Raw genomic sequence first — 21,227 nt, forward strand, 5'->3', positions numbered from 1 at the left:
CACTGTACTGTTTTATAACCTAATTTTTCTACTTTTAACATCATGGACATTTTTACATATCTTCAAATAATCTTTTTCAAGCTCACTTTTAATGGAGCCTACCTACCACTGTGTCATAAGTGGTAGTCTATTACCTAACTCACTATTGTTGGACATTTAAATTTTGTTCTAGCTTTCCATCTTAGGAGCAGTGCTTTGGCAAACTGCATTGTGTCCTAAATCTTGCTGTGTAGCTGGGGTTGATTTTTGACATGAATTCCCAGACTTGTAACTGCTGGGTCAGACAACATCGTCACACTCAAAGTTTTGATAAGGAGCATGGTGTGTTTATTTTTATTATTTATTTAAAGTAGGCTCCACACCCAGCATGGGGTTTGAACTCATGACACTAAGATCAAGAATTGCATACTTTATCAACTGAGCCAGCCAGGCGCCCCCCTCCATGTCTTTAGAGTTAGCCTTTAGTTGGCAGAGTTCACAGGGGCTCCTTCCTGAGCATTGAGCCAGCATATCAATGTGAATTTTTGCCAATTTGATAGATTAAAAAATGGTAAAATAGTAGAAATTTTGTTTATTTGGAGTATATCTCACTTAAAAAAATTAAGTCAGTTCATTTCTACTTGCCCAAAGAAGTTGCATGGAGGAGGTGGGAATAACCTAGCCATGTGGAATGAACTGCCAGACAATTCAAGCAGAAACCCAAGCAGCATTCCCTGCAAGCAGCTGTTTTCTCCACCTGTGCAGAAGCCAATAAATTGGAAAATTGACTGTTTTGTTTCATCCTTCCTTTCTCTCTGCCCACTCTAAACCTGATGGTTCTGCCGAGCCCCAGAACAGGTGAGAGCGGAGAACCAAAGCACTGGGGTACTCATCCCCAAGGCTATTGGTTTATTTTCAAAGCTTTGAAGGTGACAGTGTCCTGTGTGCCTTCACTGAATGCCACTGGTTATTAGGATGGTTGTGTCTGTTCTGGGTATCTGTCGCTGGTTAGCGGAGGAGGGCTCAGTGACAGACCTTGAGCTCCCAGCCTGGGGCTCACATTTATGTGTACTGGACAGGCACATACTTGTTGGCCCTTTGATACTTCCAGGTATCTCAGGCCCACCAAAAGAGCAGGAACGGGAAGGAGAAGGGAACTACCATTTATTCAGCTCCTAGTTCCTCCTTGCCAGGCATTTCTCTTGTTTTTACTCACTTCCTCTCCCCCTTCCAGGAAAGGAAAAGAAGCATGCATTTTGTATACATTATTTTACTCAGGTGACAAAGTCATTAATCATGGTCATAAATAACATACAACTTAAAAATTTCTTTCATGCATGAACTTTATGAGCAAATATTTTCTTATTTGAAGCCTTTGTTTTCTCTGCCTGATTCAAGAGTTTACAACCCTTAACAACCCATGTACATCTCAATGGTTTGAGGTTTCGGTTTGCTGTTTCTATAAATGTAAAGGAAAACACATGCAACTTCTTCCATTAAGGAGATAACATGCGTGTGTGTGTGTGTGTGTGTGTGTGTGTGTGTGTGTGTGTGAACTGGAGCCCTGACTTTTGAACTGCTTGCTTAAGAATCCATGGTGTGTCTGCAGCTCTGAGTGACTTAGGGAACATTTCAATGACATTTCATTTCTGAGTTTATAGTTGATGCTTCAACAATGGGTTTTTGAAGCCAGCACCCCCCTGTGGGTAACAGTTCATGTATCACTTGTAACTCCCCCAAACTTAACTATTCATAGCCTACTGTTGATATAAGCCTTACTCATAACATAGTCAATGAACACGTTTTGTATGTTATATGTATTATATACTATATTCTTACAATAAAGTAACCTGGAGAAAAGACAATGTTACTAAGAAAATTGTAAGGAAGAGAATATGTATTTATAGCAGTGTGTTTATCCAAAAAAATCTGTATGTAAGTGGACCTGTGCAGTTCAAACCTGTCAGCTGTATTTTACTGTTTGTTCTGTTTTTCCTCTTGGAGCTGTTTTCTAGACCCAGGGGATTAGGTTGGTTGAGGCTGGCTGACATGCCTGAAGTGTCCATCCAGTGCTGCTCTGATGTCTCTCATGGTGGAAATTCACCCCCAGGGAATGCTTTCCAGAAGGCCCATGTTTACCTCTGTGTCTTGTGCTTTAGATGTTTAACAAATACTGCTTAATGAAGACATTTTACTTTCTAGAGCATTCACAGCCATTCACAGATGGGAGACCTGTTGGGATTTTACTGATGGACTGGACAGAGAAATGGAAAGACTAGTCAGAGGAGAGCTAGACTCCAAACTCCCTCTCTTTCCTTGACTTTATCAAACTTTATCTAAATATAGCTACAAAAAAGGCAAAATTTAGGAGCATCCACTCTACCAAAGTCCTAAACAGTAATTTGAGAAATGTAGTTGCTGCTTTTAAAAAATTAAACCTCAGCTCTCCTTACCAGACACATGAGTGTAATCTTAAAATATGCATGGTGAAAGGAACGTAGGGGCTGATTTCTTTCTTTTTTTAAGGTTTTATATATTTGTTTCTGAGAGACAGAGAGAGGCAGAGACATAGGCAGTGGGAGAAGCAGGCTCCTCACCGAGAGCCCAGTGTGGGACTCGATCCCAGGACCCTGTGATCATGACCTGAGCTGAAGGCCGATGCTCAACCACTGAGCCACCTAGGTGTCCCTAGGGGCTTATTTCTAAAACACTGCACTCCTTGATGCTCTGGTCTCTTGTGGAATAAATCATAAATACCGGTTTCCCTTAGATTTTTGAGATGATATGAGAGCCTTATGAGTAGAAATATAAAAGAAAGGCTTAGAAAAGAATTTGAGACCAAGAGGTGCTGTAAATGGTGGCAGGACAGCAAAAGCAAGAAGGAAGTTAAAACCCACATGTGATTCTGATGTGGACAGCCTTGGGTTTAAAGGGCTCTCCAGAGGCCTGGAGCCACCTCCCGGCTGGCCATCTGCAGGCACACTGCGCCAGGCATCCAATAGGAGAAAGTGGAACTGATTTTAGGAGAGTTCTAGGTGAGGGATGGGCTGTTAACACCTCCACTAGTAATTCAACTTTACTGTCTGGAAATGTTCTTTTTTTGGAACTTAAGTCTTTCTACATTAACCCACTGCCTACTTTCCCCCACATCTCCCTGGGGATGTAGTATGTCTTATGTTCTGACACTTGCTATTTTCTGGAAGCTCATCATAATCCATCTCAAGCAATTGATGTTTTCATACTTGATTACAGGTGAGCCCATATGGTAGTTGTGATTTTTTTCTGAGAAAGAGATATTAAAAATTATGTCAGAAATAATACGCATTTTAAATCCTAAATATTTATCTAAATGCTTGATGTTGAGATGAAGTTTTTCAGGTGAACTATTTGTGCTCCAGGAAGATAACATTTTACTTTTTTGATTCCATAGTCATATTTTGGCCTTACCTTCCCATTTGTGTCCCTGTGTAGCCCCTTGTCACTACCTCATCCTCTCCACCAGCATCACCCTCTCTCTCCCCTGTTCACCCCAGATTCCCACTGAGAATTGATTTCCTTTCTGTTCAGTATATTTTGGGCTTGGAATCAGTAAACTCTCCTAGACAGTCTCCTCATACCCTGTCCCTTGGCTTTCTAGGAGAGCTCTTTTCTCCATGTTTGACTGTACCATCCTAGGATGGCTTCTGAGGAGTGGAAGGGAAACCTGGCTAGACCTCATGTCATGGGTTCTCTTTGAATACTAAAGAAATGTCAGTTTTGCAGCAGAGTAAAAATCCACAATGAGCCCCATCCTTCTTCAAGTCCCTGAGTAAGCCAGGGCCTTCTTTCTGGTTTTCCTGAGACCATGCTTTTGAATTGTGAAAGCCTTTCTTGATTTACATTTTCTTTGATTGCATCTGAAAAGGCCTGTTGGCCTGACAGCAGTTGCCATGGGGATGATACTTGTGTGGTTAGTGCTGTGGGGCAGTCGCCATTATTGAGAGCACCAGGTGCCTATTTATTCACCATTTGCAATGAGATTCTGTTCTAAAGCATGAAAGTGACTCACCCTAACCTTATTCTCTATCTGATTATAGTCTGGGAGCCTACATGACATCCATCTCAACTGTGGTGGTTGTAATTTGCCACTTGCTGGCCTTAATTTTCTAAGGAATCTGGAACTTGGGGTACTTTTCTTGAAGAACAGATATTAAAAGTGAGATTTTAAATAATTACCTTCCCTGGTATGTTTTATATTGTAATACTGACCTATCTGAGTGATAGGAGGAAGAATGGATAAACCACTTTTGAAAACTGACCTAATCAACCTTGCCATGTCAATTCTTAGATTCTTTTTGGTGGGTAATAATCACCACCAGAATGTGTGAGGTTAGTTATTCCTTCTGCCAATCTCCTTGCCAGGTGTGATGGAAGCAAGTATCAGGCCAAATTCTGCTCAATAGTATTTGTTAAAGAGACATGCATTCACAAGCTGGCACAAAACCAGCGCTCAAGAGGATGCTGTATCTTCTAGACTTAGCAGCAGGAACCTAACGTATGGTCTACGTTAGGCCCCTGGATCTGCACTAGGATCCTGATCCAGGATCAGTGTGTATAGCACTGCTCAGGAATTAAGGCTAGGGCCTCTTTCCCAGGCATAGAGGTGACATACCTGGGTAGACTCTCATACCCTATTTGTGCAGGGTCCGGGGAGTTTGCCTCAAATATTATAGCCATTCCACATTTCATGAATACTGTTAACTTTCACTGGTGAGAACCCATTTCTTTTTCTTTCTTTCTTTTTTTTTTGTAAAGATTTTATTTATTCATGAGAGACACACACACAGAAAGAGAGAGAGAGAGAGAGGCAGAGACACAGGCAGAGGGAGAAGCAGGCCCCATGCAGGGAGCCCAATGTGGGACTCCTCGATCCTGAGACCCCAAGATCATGCCCTGGGCCGAAGGCAGGTGCTAAACCACTGAGCCACCCAGGGATCCCCTTTTTCTTTTTGAAAATGAAAAAATATTTTTATTAATTACCTTCCTGGCACATATCTGTAATGCTTATTTCCTTACCTATTTTGGCTTCATTGTCTTGACTAACTCTTCCTTTGACAGCAATTTCATAATATTATTGTCTGTAGAGAAAAGAGAAACACAATTCAGTCTCTCTTCTGCCAGGACTAATCAACATCTGTATTGTTTATAGTTTATTGTTTAGAAAAATTTCTTTCAGTTTCAGTACCCATTCTTAGTAATCTCATGTAAATATTTATTTATTTTTATGTTTTAATTTTTATTTTATTTTTAAATTTTCTTTAAATTCAATTAATTAACATATAATCATTATTGATTTCAGAAGTAGAGGTCAGTGATTCATCAGTCATATAACACCCAGTGCTCATTACATCATCTGCCCTCCTTAGTGCCCATTGCTCAGTTACCCCATCCCCTCACCCCCTCCTTTCCCTCAGTTTGTATTCTTTGATTAAGAGTCTCTTATGGTTTTTCTCCCTCTGTGATTTTATCTTGTTTTATTTTTTCCTCTCTTCCCCAGTGATTCTGTTTTGTTAAATTACACCTATGAGTGAGATCATATGATAATTGTCTTTCTCTGATTGACTTATTTTGATTAGCATAATACCTCTAGTTCCATCCATGTTGTTGCAAATGGCAAGATTTCATTTTTTAAAAATTTATTTCAGAGAGAACAAGCACAAACATGAACAGGAGGAAGGGCAGAGGGAAGAGGCAGACTCCCTGCTGAGCAGGGAGCCCGATGTGGGGCTTGTCCTAGAACCCTGGGATCATGACCTGAGCTGAAGGTGGACATTTAACCAACTGAGCCACCCAGGTGCCCCTAAATTTTTTTTGATGGCTGACTAGTATTTGTGTGTGTGTGTGTGTGTGTGTGTGCGCGTGCGCGTATACACACACACACGTATACATATATGTGTGTATATATACTTATATATCTCACAAATTCTTTATCCATTCATCTATTGATAGACATCTGGGCTCTTTCAATACCCATTTCTAATATCTGTTATGCAGATTACGCATTAATTTGCTACTGAATGCCTACTTCTGACATTCATTTTCTCATAGCACAGCCCATTGACAAGGTGTAGATAATGAAGGCCCTGGCATCATGGTCTCTAGAATAGGGGTCCTGATTAGAACAAAGGCTGCCCATTCCTGGCAGGCCATGTGGCAAGGCCTCAGTGTCTCTGCTGAAGGGAGACAATAAAGAAATCAAGCACCTACTTTTTATGGCACTTGGAGGCAGCTGCCTTTCATAAGGTGAGGTTGAGGAAGTGGGAGCGCTCACACATCAGGAGATCAAAGTACAGAGTTGATGATGGGTTCACCTTTGGCAATGTAATCTGAAGGTGGTTCCCTGAATTAGCAAGTTTATCTCTATCACAAGGATAGTTTTCTACACTTAACAAGAGTCTTCCAGTTGGTTCCTTATTCCTAAGGCTACCATAGACAGGCTTCTGTTTTGAATGTATATCAATAGATTATTTGGCTCATAATGTTTTTTAACCAGTCTTTCCATAAAGTTGGCAAGTAATTAGCTGCATGAAGTGTTATCTACCCTTTATCTTAGTGATTTTTTTTTTTAAGACCTACAAGTGGCTAGTAATTTATTTAAGTAGTCCTGAGTACTGAGCCACACAACCTCGTGCAGGAGCCTCCTGATGGGGATGGAAATCTATTATCTCTGGGTCACACAATAGCTGGGTATGCTGAGCTAGCTGTCTGTCAATTTGGGACATTTTATTTTTATTTTTTTCTTAATAATACAGTATTTATTTGTCTTCCCTTTGTCAAACCCTGAGCCAGGCTGCCTGAGGAGGTAAACAAGACATAGGAGAAAGACCTATGGGTGGTGGAGATGACTCCTTCCCATGGCAAAGAGGATGAGAAAGGTCACCATCAAGCAAAAGAGCCCCATGGCCTCCGAGAGGGCAAAGCCCAGAATGGTGTAGGAGAAGAGCTGTTGCTTCAGAGAGGGATTCCTGGTATAACCAATGATGAAGCTCCCAAACACAGTCCCGGTTCCAGCCCCAAAGCCAGCCACCCCTACAGTGGCAGACCCAGCCCCAATGAACTTGGCTGCTGTGTCAATGTTCCTTGAAAAGGTGCTGGTTTGGAAGCTGTGGCTAGGAATAAGTGAGGTCACGGGACGTGGGGCTGCCAAGCTGCTGAGGCTCTTATCTGTCAGTGTCTCTGGTGGTTTTAGCACCACTGCAGACAGTGATCAGCTCAACAGCTGAGAGGTGCTCTGGACCAAGAAGAGAGTGGAGACGAACTTTGCACAGGCGTACATTTTCAGGGGATGGGGGGCTGTAGCAAGAGAGTTGCTCCCAGTGCGGAGACGACAGAGAGGGGCGGGAGATTTGGGACATTTTAAACAGATTCGTTTACAGGCTGGTTTGCTGGCAAGGTGTAGAATTATTTTAAGCATTATGAGGTGAAAATTAGGTTCACAGACACCTTCATGACAAGTTGTCTTTTACTGGAGCCATGTTAATTTGCCTGGATTGCACAGTGTTCAGGTTTACCTCATTGGGAATTTTATGGGATTGATAAAGAGTGTTTCTCTTATTGGAGGTAGGTGTTTTACTGGAAGGCTTTCAATATGGAAATGAAACATCATTACCTAGAGAGGAACAGGAATAGGAATTAGAGCGGGCTTCTTGACAGAAACTTTGCAAGCCAGCAGAAGATAGAGGAGAATATTTCAAGGATTGAAAGAAAGACTCACCAATTTAGGCTTCTACATTCTGTGAAGTTACCCTTCAAAAGTGAAGGAGAAATCAAAACTTTTTCATACAAAGACTGAGAGAACTCATTGTCAGCAGACCTGTCCTGTAAGAAATGGTAAAAGGAGTTCTTTAGGTAGAAGAAAAATGATGTAGGTCAGACACTTGGGTCTCCATAAGAAAGGAAGAGTACCAGGGAAGGAATAAATTATGATGAAAGAATTTTTTTTTTTATTTATCTTATTCTCAGTGGGACCAAATGAGTACCAGTAACTATAGCATATGAGCAAGTGAAATGAATGATAGCAATGTCATAAGGGATGGGAGAGAGGAATTGGGAATTCTGCTGTAGGGGGCCTGTACTAGACAGGTTAACACTATAGTGTTAATTTGAAGGTGACTTAGATTAGTTAAAAATGTGTATTGTAAGCTCTAGGGCAATCAGTAAAAGTTTGAAAAGAAAAATGTAATTAATTGGTCCATTGAGAGAGAGAGCCCACATTTGTAAAGACATGTGTGTGTCTCTCCCTATTTTAGACAACAATACTTCTATTCCCCTTCCAGTTCTTGGTCAGACTACTACCCTGAGGGTTATATGTGTTATGCTTCGTGCCAAATTTGATATGCTAGTTCCTACCCATTCATTGTTGCACACTGTGAGTTGTAAAGTATGTTCCTTGGTTTGAAGAAATGTAATCTGGTGGCCCAAGTGGGTACAGTAGTCCTTTTGTTTTAATCCTTCAGTAGGGTTTTAAGGCTTAGCATCTGCCACCCAGTCTGCAAAGTCCAGTTCAGACTGTCTATTCATGTCAGGACTTATGTATAATCTCCTGGATCTACAGGCAGCAATTCGTGTTGTCCATTTGCCAGCGGCATACAGGACCTTTCTTTAAGGAATCTGGCTAAGAGCTGTCTGAGTTTCTTTCTTGTGTGTATGTGCGTGTTTTAAGATTTGCTTCCTTATTTTATTTTATTTTTTATTTTTTTAAAATTTTTTATTTATGATAGTCACACACACACACACACACACACACAGAGAGAGAGAGAGAGAGAGAGAGAGAGAGAGAGAGGCAGAGACACAGGCAGAGGGAGAAGCAGGCTCCATGCACCGGGAGCCCGACATGGGATTCGATCCTGGGTCTCCAGGATCGCGCCCTGGGCCAAAGGCAGGCGCCAAACTGCTGCGCCCCCCAGGGATCCCTACTTAATTATTTTAGAGGGAGAAAGTATATGCATGCACGCAAGGGAGGGGGCAGAGGGAGAGAATACCCAAGTAGATACCCCCTGAGTGCAGAGCCTAATTCAGCGCTTGATATCATGACCCATGAGATCAGGATCTGAGCTGAAAACAAGAGTCAGATGCTCAGCTAAATGAGGTTGAGCCCCATCTTTCTTGTTAATAGGACAGTCTTTGTTGAGATGTTATGCCTCAGAGGATGCAAGAGGAATATGCTGACAGTTGAGCCATCTCTGCATGGCTATAGCTGACCTGTATCCATTTATTTCATGGAGCTAGTTGGCTATCCCCAAGTGAGTACTGCAGGATATCCACTTGTTTCAGTTATGTTCTGATCCTGGTAGAGGGTTCTTCTTATGGACCTAAACATGTCCTTTAAGCCCCTTAAATTTCCATTGTGGCTTTCATGGCCTATGCCCCTTTAATATGAGCATCCCTTTAATAACCCAGTTTCTATGCCCATCTGTTTGACCATATGGCAAGCCATTGACTACGGCCCATGAGTCTGTATACACTCAAACTTCAGTGCTCTTATTGTTATCTAATTCTTTCATTATTGTAAGGAAAACATGCATTTAGGCCACTGAACTGATTTATCCTTAACTTTCTTTAATCAGACTTTTTCCATGAGTTAATTATAGTGTGACAGCTTTCCAAACAGAATACTCTCCATCCATCTTGGAATACCAGCTGTGAACCAAGCAGCTCTGGGTCAATTGGGAGTTTTCATAGAACATTGCCCATGTACTGATAGGGTCTGGCAGCTCTTTAGTTGGTTCCAGTGTTGTAGCTGGGGAAAAACAGGCCACCTGCTCATGAAGGCAGTAACTGCATTTCTGGAGTAGCCTATTCCTGTATAAACCATGTCCATTGAGTATGGCACTTTTCTGGTAACTCTTTTACTTAATAGAGTGTTTACCTAGACACTTTACCTAAGACATTTTGGTGTTTCAGTTTTCAACATTATTTTATGTCCTTCAGTCATAGGGAAAGTTTTCATTAATACTCTTTAGCAAGCCAGTAATTGTCTCTCAAATGGCATATACCATACCACCATGTCTAGAAATTTTCTCCTAAATTCCAGTAGTCACTCCTTGAGTGGCACTCATGGGTTTTTGCCATAAGCTCTAATATGTGTAAGTGCAAAATCTAAATATGGATCCTGAGGCCCAAAGGCATTGATAGCCACCACTTTTTGCAATTCTGACATAGCCTGATATTGTTTAGGCTTCCATTCAAATAAAATATAACCCTCTTTTGGATAGTTTCATGTTTAGGAGGCAGTGGTCTTCACAGATGTAGGATACTTGTCCTTTACATCTGAGCAGCGTGACCTGGCACTATGTTTCTTGCTTAGTTCCAAGGATAGGCAAGGACAGCACTTTCCTTTTTTTTTTTTTTTTTTAAAGTAGGCTCCACGCCCAGTGTAGGCCTTGAACTCACGACTGAGATTCAGACCTGAGCTGACCTCAAGAGACGGACATTTAACTAAGCCACTCAGGCACCCCAACAGACAGCATTTTTAGTTTCCTGTGGAATATCACAGGTGGCTATTGCCCAAGTTATTTCTAAGAATTTTACTATTTGTTTCTAAGAATTTTACTATTTCTAAGAATTTTACATGGGGCCCTTGTGTATCTGCTGGGTTTATCAGGCAGCCTCTGTTGGTCATGTGTGTCACCACTGCATTTAATTCAGTTCTAGCTTGCTCTTGAGTTTCTACTATGATATCAGTGTGTAGTACCATCAAATTCAGGACCTGCATTGAGGACAAAGCCTTCCTAACCAGATCATAACAGTAAACTGGTGAGTTCAGATGACTCTGTGACAGTCCAATAAATGTAAATTGGGATTCATTCCATATGAGAGCAAGTTACAGTTGACCCTTTTGAGGTAGGTATTGAGGAAAATGCATTTGCAGGATCAGTCACTGCATTATGACTCTCCTATAGTTTGTAGTTTTGGCACCATCAAAACTGTATCAGGAGCTGACAATGCTGTAGGTGGTACTACTTTGTTTAGGCCTCAGTAAACTGTTCGTGTCCATGAGCCATCTGCCTTTTTCATAGGCCACACAGAACTATCACACAGAACATTTGCTGGTACTGCTAAAATGTCATTAACTAAGGCAAGAATTTCTTTTCATCTACCAGGTATTCTGTGTTGTTTCAAATGAACAATTCTAGGTAGAGAATGGGTCCCTCAGTCAGACATAATATCCATCCCCACGGTACATTCATGTAAGGGATACACCGCCAGCTCACATAAAGTCTGTCTAAACACAGACTGATGTGATTAAGATAAAACTTTTATCTTAATTGCATCAACCTTTCCATCCCTATTTCCTCCCAGTCTAATTGTAGCCCCTTTCAAGATCTCACCAGTGGGTTTTTGAATCACACAGAATTGGACTTCCGTGATAGGGAGCCTCCGAAAAGTTTCTTCTTCATGCCCCGGTCATTTACCCATGCATGTGCGTATGGCCTCGGGCCCCAAGCCAGGAGTCAGGCCAAAAGACTGTGGCTCCTTCATCACTTCTAATCCCCCTTAATCAGTCATAACGTCACCCCTAGTGATTGGGTGGTCCAGCTCCTCATTGTAATTTTTGCCTTCTGGCTTTCAAAATTCTTACAAATGGTAGTAAATAGAGCAGATTTGTTTAGGTCCTTTTATTTTTTTTATTTTTATTTTTTTTTATTTTTATTTTTTATTCATTTATGAGAGAGAGAGAGAGAGAGAGAGAGAGGCAGAGACACAGGCAGAGGGAGAAGCAGGCTCCATGCAGGGAGCCCGATGTGGGATTCGATCCCGGGTCTCAAGGATCGCGCCCTGGGCCAAAGGCAGGCACTAAACCGCTGTGCCACCCAGGGATCCCCTGTTTAGGTCCCTTTAATGTTGGAGGATGAGTAGGGGCTTCCACCAGTCGGTCCAAGCTTCGATAATGTTATATTGAGACCTTTGTGTTAACCCTATCTGTGTATGGTTTATTCAGGATATTCAGTCCTTCTTTTTTTTTTTTTTTTTTTTTTTTTATATTCATTCCTTCTTAACAGTTTAAAGACTCCACTCTATTGGGAGAGTTTGTTGGCCATCCTCTTTATTTTTCCCCATTCTCTTGTGAATCACTCTTCATAATTTTTTTTTTTTTGGGCATCAATACCTGTAGAGGAAGCTGAGACAGTAAATCTCATGGCTTCTCAAAGTGTTCCCTAATTCTGCAGCAGTGAGGTTTCATGGGGCATGTATAAAAGGGCCCCTTAATCCCAGCATTTTTCTTGACCTTGGTAAGGGATACATCAAGTGAGTGAACATCCCAGTCATAAAAACAATCCAGAATGGCTTGCTATTTGGCATTTAAAGAAGGGGCAGGATAATTATCTTTTTTAGTGTCAACAAACTTTAGAGTGGCTCATGCCCAGTCTACCAGGCTAGCTGTCCCCTGGAGCAGGCTGCTGTATGTCTTATGTCAAGCTATCTTAGCATTCACTACTAAGCTGTGGGTCCAGCATTAACCCAGATATGCTCCTCTCTTCTGTGGTACTCAAAACTGTGAGTTTCGAGTACTGTGTCTTCAGTTCTTTGAGTTATAAGCACTGTTAATACACTGGAGCCCGTTGGTATGGTGGTAAGGTTAGGGAAGGAGTATTCTGTAATCTTCCCATTAAATTTTAGTTCTGTAGGAAGTCTGTGTCTTGGGGCTGTGGGACAGTTGCTCCATCCCCTGCTCCCTTCCTTGCAGCATTCCTTAGTTTCCTTGAAGTCCTCACCCTTTGATGATTTTTCTTCCCACTTAGGGTACCTGGAGGGGCTGTAGGGGGAGAAACTCTCCCTTCAGAGTTAAGATAAAGGTCTGCAAAATGTGCTTTGCTGGAGAGTAAGCTTTGGTTCTGGAAGCATCCTTCACCATGAGACTCTGATTTAGTTTCTGGCGGTAAAGCACCCAAGTGTGGGGACCCCACAGAGTTTCTCCCCCACACTAGTGCACACTCAGTGTCCAACAGCCCACCAGCATTACTATTTAGGTGTTGCTACTGGTTTATGACTCCAGTGGCTTCTTTTCCAAGCAGACCTTGATATGTCTGTTTCCATGTTTCAAGGTGTGATTTTCCCCACATCTCTGTTTGAAACTAAAGTTATATCCCAGTAGGAGGGCATATTTCCCTGATTCTCAAAAGATATTTGTTTATTCACTAATCCATTTGTTCATCTTTTAAAGTATTTATTATCTCCTATAGCATGCAAGGTACTGGCCATTGGGGATGTAATGATGAACAGAACCGACACAGAAACACTCCTCACTGATTGTTCAGACTTGTGGGGTGAGGTAGACATTCTCTGTATAATAATTACATTAATCTCTAAATAATCCTGTAGATAAATATGTAATTATAAACTGAGGAGTGCCGTGAAGTATAAATACAAGATGTAGAGTGTGTGGATCTGAGGAACCTGTAGTCACTTGGGGTGTCAAGAAAGCTTCCCTGGGGAAGTGAAGTTGAGCTAAAGACAGAGGGGCATTAGTGAGAACTGGGATGGGAGGAACATTCCAGGCAGCAGGGGCAGCATGCGTAAAGGCCCTGAAGAAAAAGAAAACTGCACAGTAACTCTGGGATATTCTTATATAATAGCAGGGAAACGTGTCATAGTCTTTAGACCTAGCTAAATATACTTTGGGGCATAAACACTTCCCTTTGAGCATCTGGAATAATTCACTTTATTTTAATAGAAAGCTTTATGTTATTTTTGTCATCTGTTCTCCTTTTATTTTCTGGTGTTTGGTATTTTAGCTATGATGCATTCCCAGAAATTACCTGAGTGAAGATGTTCTTCTCAGGGAAGTGATGTTTAATTGGGTAACACATGTACCGGGGGGGGGGGGGGAATGCCAGCAGAACACTGTGTAGGAGAGAGCTTAGATGTCTTGACCCCCTTTTGCCATTAATGGGGGTGTTAGGAGGGAGATAGAACGTAGCAATTGAAGCCAGCAGTGACGAGGAGGGATGACCGAATGAGAAATGAAAAATTCAGAACTCTCTGAAAGCATTACAGACCATTATGGGAATTGAAATTAGAAACATTGTGTGCATTTTTAATATTCTGCTAGGAAAAAGACCTTAACCACATTAATGTTTAATGCATGGCCCATAATAGAGAGCTGAATAGCTCTCCATGGCCCCATTTGTTCCAGACTTGTCCAGAAAAAAGAAGTTGGGTTCTATTTTAGGCCTATATATGAGAACTGGATGCTGCCATAGAATGAGAGCCCTGAGGTCTGAGTTGCTTTTCCTCTCCTATATGACTAGGTATATTGATAGAAGAAAAATGGTTTGCTTTGGATTATTTGCCTCTTGCCCCTCTTGTATATATGTTATGTGCAATTTTCAGGGCTGTATACATTTTGGTAATTATAAATTCTTATCTATCTATTTATTTATTTATTTTTAAGGGGTTGGGGTTTGGGAGGTGCAGAGGGATAGGGGGAGAGAGAGAATCTTAAGCAGGCTCCACACTCAGTGCAGAGCGTAGATTATGATCCCTGAGATCATGACCTGAGAGAAAATCAAGAGTCAGATGCTTAACCAACTGAACCACCCAGGTGCTCTTATACCTTCTTTTACCAGTTTTTTTCTCCAGCTTTTCATAAAATCAGCCTTAGGCTTTCATTAGAGTTCTGTTAGGGACAGAGAAAGGGAGTGGAATTACACCTTTAGTCTCCCCCCACCCTTCACTTTTACATTCATTTGAGCAGTCATGGAGATTTTAGTCTCCAGGCAGATATATTTGGACAGTGGCATATGGGGAGGGTCAAGGGGGCGGAGGGGAGTATTTTATCACTAATATTGTTTAGAATTGCCAGTGCATGTTGACAGTAAACACCAGAATGACTTTTAGGCACTTTTTATTATTGTTTCAAAACTATCTGGATCAGTGCTGTCCAGTAGAATTTTCTGTGATGTTTTGAAGTATTCTGTGTCTGCATTGTTAAGTATGTCAGCCATCAGCCACTCATGATTGATGAGCACTATGAGTGTGGCTACTGCAATTGTGGAACTTTAGTTTTATTAACTTTAATAGCTGCCTGTGGCCAGTGGTTACCACATTGGACAGTACAGGGCTGAGCCGTGCCCCACCTTGTTGCCTTGCAACTGGGCTGGAATATTCTCATCCTACCCATGGTCCCAACTGCTTGGAGAATCTCACGCCTGGTAAAACATCAAGCTGGCTTTTAGGCTGCCATCCATCCACCACTGCCATGGTGTCAATACCAGACAATACAGAGGCAAAAGAGTTTGTCCCTGTATAAGAAATTACCCCCTTGCTTTCAACTTAAGGTACAGTGATGAATGTATAAAAGAGCATACTTTTGTTGAGTATGTACTGTATATACCAAAGATGTGTGAGCCATACCCAAACTGTCTTCTCTTCCATAGTTTATTCTTCAGTTATGTACACATCGGCTGGTGCAAGGACTAAATGGAGATTTACCTCTTTAGTGTGTAATAAATATTAACATGATACTTAAGGGGTTTCATGTTTGCAGATTGAATGCTTTGTTGATCAGTGATGGAGATAATGAAATGGTCTCTAACTTAGGAGGAGAATCTTTGGCCTGCCCATGTTGATGTTTTTATCAGCTGTAAACTCTCTGCATCTTTGCTTCTTTTGTCCATTTTCCCATGGGGTGCCTTTCAGTTGGGGCATTTGTGTTAGGCTAGTGGAAGAAGAAGAGACATCATCTCCCCTGCCTTCCTCAAAAGTCAGCTGGTTTCATTAGGGCTAGAACAGGACCCCACTGGTGCATAGGATCGTGTAAGGGAGAGTATAGATGCTCAGCCAGCCAAGATTTGATCGTCTGTCAGGTTGGAGTCAGGAGGAGCCCTGCCAACATATCTGGAAGGAAGATGTGTGGCTCCAAGCCTGGGCTCTTGGCAGGTGGCCCCTTAGGCCTAGAGGTTATGTTTACTTTTATAAAATCATCCCTGACTACCACACAGGATACAGCTCCACATGAATTAACCAGTACTCTTTCTTCTTGAAATATCTCATACTTTGAATTCTTTTGATCTGATATATACTACTTGTGCATTTGAACATTTTCTGGAAACATGACACGGATATTAATTCATCTTTTCTGCTTTTTTTTAATTGATTTTTTTTAAAGATTTTATTTATTTATTCATAGAGACACACACACACACACAGACAGAGACACAGGCAGAGGGAGAAGCAGGCTCCATGCAGGGAACCCAATATGGGACTCGATCCCGGGTCTCCAGGATCACACCCTGGGCTGCAGGCGGCGCTAAACCGCTGCACCACTGGGGCTGCCCTCTTTTCTGCTTTTTTAATTGGCACCCGAGTAACCATGACTCAGACTTCTTGATAACTGTAACAAAATTGTTGTTTGCTTTCTTCTTGACCTTTTCTTACTCTTTCTTGTGGTAGGTAGTGACAGGTAGGAAAGAGGTGATGTTTGTTCTCATGACTCACTGCTATCAATGAAGAGAAAGCGATCAGTGAATAACATTGTTACTTCCTACTTCCCACCAGGTTTTGTTGTAATCCCAAAATTGTGTCATTGGCATGAATCATGCTTATTTGATTCATTTAGTTTCTCCTATTGTTCCTTAACTAAGCACCTCGAAAGTAGTAGCCTTAACATCCACCATGGATGCAGTGCCAGTGTGGTGTTCGCACAGAAGTGAGCCTGAGCAGGAGTAAAGCCTGAAACAGAGACGGGAAACATCGCCAGTGAATGTTGGCATTGTGTTAGAAATCAGGAGGGGTTAGACCTGCGTCCACCAAGGGGGTAGTCACCAGCCTCACGTAGCCATGGAAATGTGAAAGTCATGAAAATTAAATAAAATAGAAAATCCCCTTAAGTCCCACTGGTCACATTTCAAGTACTCAGTATCCATGTATTTCGAGTGGCTACCAGATAGCTCAGATGTAGGACATTTCCATCACAGAGAAAATTCTACTCCATAGTACTGTGGTAGCCATTTTTTGGAATGACTACCAGTCAACAGGTAGTGCTGAGTATCTTATCCTTGTCAAGCCCTGTTCTGAGACACTGTGAGGAACCAGAAAGGTAAGGCCTGTCTGTGGAGCCACCATCTTGGTGAGGAGCAAGGTGCAAGAAGCAGAGCCAGAAAATCCCAGGTAATAAATGTCAGTACTTCTGTGCCCATCCCTTCCTGGGGACGCAGGGATGATGCTGGGGATACCGTCCTTCTTTTTCCTTGACAGGGAAGAAAGATTTAAGTGTGTTTTTACGAAAGAGGAGAATGATTAGTGTGAAGAAATCCAGCCCATTGCATGCCTTGCCATTCATCCCTTACCCTCTCTGCGTCTCATTTTCTTCCATTTTAATAGTGGGATTTTTAGTACTTGTTTTATGGAGCAGTGGTGAAGGTTAAAAGAAAAAAAATATTTGTAAAACCTAGTGCTCAGCACTCAGCATTATCTAAATTGAGGCTATTTATTACTCTGGCCTTTTCTATCATAAAAATGGCTTAGAAGCTAAGAAGCAACTTCAGCAGAGAAGGGAGGAGGCCTTTTCCCGGAACAGGAGCAGGGGGGTCAGATGGAGCCAGCCTCTAACTGTCCATGAGAAATGACTGCACAGCCCAGCAAGGACACTCCCTAGTGAAATGCTGTTGGAAGTGGGACACTTTGCAGACTCTGTTCTCACCATGTTCTTATGGATGTTGTTTTGATATTTATACCCAGGCTCCACTATGCTTCATGTAAAGAGCACATTTCCACGCATGAATCTTTCTTAGAGTTCTCCAGAAATGAGAAAAATGTGGACCGTACTTCTGGTTGCAGTGAATTTCCCTACCAGTCGGAACTGCATGCTTTTGAGCAAGTCAGGTCACTTGTCTAGGACAGTCTCATTGAGAGTGAAAGTGAGGGTGACAGGGCTTGTTAATGAGGAAAGATGACACCTATGATTTCCATGTCTTTCTCCTCAGGTTTTGGTTGGTTTCCCCCTATCCCTTTAGGTCATGCTGAACCCAGGTACCCACCTTTGATTTTGGGGTCCTGGAGGGGCAATTGAAATGTGCATTAGTGAGGAAATTTATAGGAGTGAATAACACATTCCAGCAGTCTAGAAAAGTAACTGTGCTCTTAGATGAACTATACTTCTTTATTGCTTTCCCTTAAAAAAATAAAAAAACCCAGAAGATATAGTTTATTCATTTTTAAGTTCTTTAAGTCCAGTTAGTTAACGTACAGTGTTATATTAGTTTTAGGTGTATACTATAGCAATTCAGCACTTCCATACATCACCCACTGCTCATCACAAGTATCCTCCTTAATCCCCATCACCTGCTTCCCTCATCCTCCCACCCACCTCCCCTCTGGTAGCCAGCAGCTTGTTCTCTGTAGTGAAGAATCTATGTTTGGGTTTGTCTCTCTTCTTTCTTTTGTTCCCTTTGCTTATTTGGTTTATTTCTTAAATTCCACATAGGAGTAAAATCATATGGTATTTGTCTTTCTCTGATTAACTTATTTCGCTTAGCATAGTACTTTTGGGCCTCATCAATGTCATTGTAATTGGTAAGATTTCATTCTTTTTTTGTTTTGTGTTGTTTTTATTGAAGTTCGATTTGCCAACATATAGTATAATACCTAGTGCTTATCCCATCAAGTGCCCTCTTCAGTGCCCATCACCCAGTTACTCCAACCCCCCGCCCACCTCCCCTTTTGCAACGCTTTCTTAGGAGTCTATCATGGTTTGTCTCCCTCTCTAATTTTTCCCATTCAGTTCCCCTCTTTTCCTATATAATCCCTTTCACTATTTCCTAGATTCCCCATGTGAGTTAAACCAGATGATGATTGTCCTTCTCCAACTGACTTACTTCACTCAGCATAATACCCTCTAGTTCCATTCACGTTGAAGCAAATGGTGGGTATTCATCCTTTCTGATTGCTGAGTAATATTCCATTGTGTGTTTGTGTGTGTGTGTGTGTATACAACATATTCTCTATCCATTCATGTTGAAGGACATTGTGGCTCCTCCCACAGTTTGGCTGTTGTGGACATTGCTGCTATGAATGTTGGAGCAGGTGTTCCAGTGTTTCACTACATCGTATCTTTGGGGTAAATCCCCAGTAGTGCAATTGCTGGGTCATAGGGTAGCTCTATTTTATCTTCTTGAGGAATCTCCACACAGCTTTCCAGAGTCGCTGTACTAGTTCACATTCCCACCAACAGTGCAAGAGGGTTCCCCTTTCTCCATATCCTCTCCAACATTTGTTGTTTCCTGTTTCCTGTCTGTTAATTTTCATCATTCTCACTGGTGTGAGGTGGTATCTCATTGTGGTTTTGATGTGTATTTCCCTGATGACCAGTGATGCGCGGAGCATTTTCTCATGTACTTGGTGGCCATGTCTCTGTCTTCTTTGGGGAAATTTCTGTAAATGTCTTTTGCCCATTTCATGATTGGATTGTTTGTTTCTTGGTTGTTGAGTCTAATAAGTTCTTTATAGGTCTTGGATACTATCCCTTTATCTGATAGGTCATTTGCAAATATCTTCTCCGATTCTGTCAGTTGTCTTTTAGTTTTATTGACTGTTTCTTTTGCTGTGCAAAAGCTTCTTATCTTGATGAAGACCCAATAATTCATTTTTACTTTTGTTTTCTGTGGCTTTATAGATGTGTCTTGCAAGAAGTTACTATGGCCAAGTTCAAAAAGGGTGTTGTCTGTGTTCTCTAGGATTTTGATGGATTCTTGTCTCAGATTTAGATCTTTCATCCATTTTGAGTTTATCTTTGTGTATGGTGTAAGAGAATGGTCTAGTTTCATTCATCTGCATGTGGCTGTCCTATTTACCCAACATCATTTATTGAAGAGGCTGTCTTTTTTCTAGTGGATAGTCTTTTCTGCTTTGTCAAGTATTAGTTGACCACAGAGTTGAGGGCCCATTTCTGGGTTCTCTGTTTTGTTACATTGATCTATGTGTTTTTGTGCCAGTACCACATTGTCTTGGTGATCACAGCTTTGTAATACAGCTTGAAATCTGGCATTGTAATGCCCTCATCATTGGTTTTCTCTTTCAACATTCCCCTGGCTATTTGGGGTCTTTTCTGATTCCATACAAATCCTTAAAAGATTATTTGTTCTAACTCTGTGAAGAAAGAACGTGGTATTTTGATAGGGATTGCATTAAATGTGTAAATTGCCCTGGGTATCATAGACATTTTCACAATATTAATTCTTCCAATCCATGAGCATGGAATGTTTTTCCATCTCTTTGTGTCTTCCTCAGTTTCTTTCAGAAGTATTCTGTAATTTTCAGAGTATAGATCCTTTACTTCTTTGGTTAGGTTTATTCCTAGGTATCTTATGCTTTTGGGTGCAACTGTAAATGGGATTGACTCCTTAGTTTCTCTTTATTCTGTCTCATTGTTAGTGTATAGAAATACCACCAATTTCTGTGCATTGATTTTGTGTCCTGACACATTCCTGAATTGCTGTATGAGTTCTGGCAGTCTTGGAGTGGAGTCTTTTGGATTCTCTATGTAGGGTATCATGTCATCTGCAAAGAAGGAGAGTTTGACTTCTTCTTTGCCAATTTGAATGCCTTTGGTTTCTTTTTGTTGCCTGATTGCTGAGGCTAGGACTTCTAGTAGTATGTTGAATAGCAATGGTGAGAGTGGACATCCCTGTCTTGCTCCTGATCTTAGGGGAAAGGCTCCCAGTGTTTCCCCATTGAGAATGATATTTACTGTGGGCTTTACATAGATGGCTTTTAAGATAAAATGTTCCCTCTATCCCTACACTCTGAAGAGTTTTGATCAGGAATGGATGCTGTATTTTGTCAAATGCTTTCTCTGCATCTAATGAGAGGATCATATGGTTCTTGTTTTTTCTCTGTTGATATGGTCTATCACATTGACTGTTTTATGAGTGTTTTGAACCAGCCTTGCATCCTGGGGATAAATCCCACTTGGTCATGGTGAATAATCTTCTTAATGTATTGTTGGATCCTATTGGCTAGTATCTTGTTGAGAATTTTTGCATCCATGTTCATTAGAGATGATTGGTCTATAATTGTCCTTTTTGGTGGGGTCTTTGTCTGGTTTTGGAATTAAGGTGATGCTGGCCTCATAGAATGAGTTTGGAAGTACTCCATCTCTTTCTATCATTTGGAACAGCTTTAGTAGAATAGGTATGGTTTCTTCTTTAAACGTTTGATAGAATTCCCCTGGGAAGCCATCTGGCCCTGGACTTTTGTGTCTTGGGAGG

At 41.4% G+C, this 21,227-nt stretch overlaps 1 protein-coding gene and 1 pseudogene across 3 annotated transcripts in view; one reads left to right on the forward strand and one right to left on the reverse strand.

Annotated features, from left to right (window-relative positions):
* Positions 1 to 21,227, forward strand: part of DTD1 (D-aminoacyl-tRNA deacylase 1) — a 183,768-nt gene that overhangs the window by 89,384 nt on the left and 73,157 nt on the right. The gene's annotated exons all lie outside the window — the stretch shown is intronic.
* On the reverse strand, positions 6,845 to 7,351 carry LOC129496205 (ATP synthase F(0) complex subunit C2, mitochondrial-like; annotated as a pseudogene).

Source organism: Nyctereutes procyonoides, unplaced genomic scaffold (assembly GCF_905146905.1).
Source record: "Nyctereutes procyonoides isolate TBG_1078 unplaced genomic scaffold, NYPRO_anot_genome, whole genome shotgun sequence".
NCBI lineage: Eukaryota > Metazoa > Chordata > Mammalia > Carnivora > Canidae > Nyctereutes > Nyctereutes procyonoides.